The sequence below is a fragment of the Chinchilla lanigera genome, unplaced genomic scaffold (genome assembly GCF_000276665.1).
Source record: "Chinchilla lanigera isolate Chin_1 unplaced genomic scaffold, ChiLan1.0 scaffold00168, whole genome shotgun sequence".
Taxonomy (NCBI): Eukaryota; Metazoa; Chordata; class Mammalia; order Rodentia; family Chinchillidae; genus Chinchilla; species Chinchilla lanigera.
In genome coordinates, this window is record NW_004955569.1 from 1,864,616 (window position 1) to 1,866,164 (window position 1,549).

A 1,549-nucleotide genomic window follows, 5' to 3' on the forward strand; every position below is an offset into this window, starting at 1 on the left:
CCTGGTGACGCAGGAAGAAACCAAAAAGGAAGCAGCCCATGCAATTCACTGAGACTCTCTCTCAAAATGCATATGACAGGTCTGCAGATCTACCTCAGTGCCTTTATATTCTTAGCTTTACTCCTTGGAATGGTGAACAGGGCCCGCTTTCCTGATAAGGCAATGAAACCAACTGACTGTTCCCACACGGCTCAAGGGGGACATCACACACTGAGTCTTCTGCGAGAGATCCTGCCTTGTATTCGGCAGCCATCCTCCAAGGCCAGGAATTGTTTCCATAGCACATTGTCTGAAATCACGGGAGTACAGCTGTGGCCCTATTCACTGTTTTAACAAGCAGATAACATCCAGCAGCTGTAGTTACAAAGATGCCTCCTCTGGACGACAGGATCAGCCTCAGTTTAAATGCAAGGATCCCGGGTAGACAACTTCAGCACTCCAGGTACAACCCAGGGATGCAATCTGTCCCTTTGTTCATCTGAACCAGACATGGGATCTGTTCTCTTGTCTGTCAGATCTCAGAGGTTGGAGTTTTGATCATGGGTCATTGACAAAAGCAAGAAACCTTTATGATCCATGCATTACAGAGCAGGAGAGAGAAATCAGAACAACTCATCAGAGCACAGTTTTTCTTTATACTTTGCCTGCCATACTTCAGACCGAATGTCATCTGCTGAGAAGAGCACAAGGGTTTCAGCCTCCCTTGCTGTTGACTATCTCAGGCTGTCATACACCACAATCCTAACCCTAAACCTCAATGTAAGTGTAGGGTAAGATGCTCTGACATGGATACAGATGGACTAGTTGTTATCTGCAGAACCTCGGGCCTCCCCATGAAATCTGGAAGGCTTTGACCTGTCCTCTCTACTGCTTTTCCATGAGCCCCACTTTTGCTGGTTTGACTGGGTTTGGAGCCCCAGTATGCTATGATTTTTGCTGCTTCATCATTTTTCTCATGCAAAACAAAATGGGTCCAGCAATTCCCCTGTACCCTGGGTATTGCCGTGCACTCTGTGGACTCCACATATTGTATTAAAAATGTTTAAAAATCTATAATAATATATCTACTGAATGATTTGCTATGTTTGTGTGCATGGATGCAGTGTTCAATATTTGAATCAGGGAAAATCATGTATGTTCTCAAAGGTTTAGCATGAGGAAAGGTGTACTAAGGAAGCTGATTTTATGAGACCATCATAACCCTACTCACAAAACTTTACCACAGCAAAATAAGACAATGTCTTCACAAACATGCGTGCAAAAATCTCAATAAATTACTACATCACAAACGTGCAGAGATTACTGAAAACAGCATTCACCATTACTAAGCTGGGTACATCTAGACAAGCGAAAAGTGATAATCACACCCTAGTCAATACATGATACAGGAAATTGAGATAATGAAAGGCAAAAATTTTTATTTATCTCAATAGGTAAGGAAAAATCATTTTGAAAGAATTAACTGGACTTTAAAAAATTCTAAACAAATTTGACTTAGGATAATATCTCACAGAATAAAGAATATGTGTGACCTCCACACACATAACAC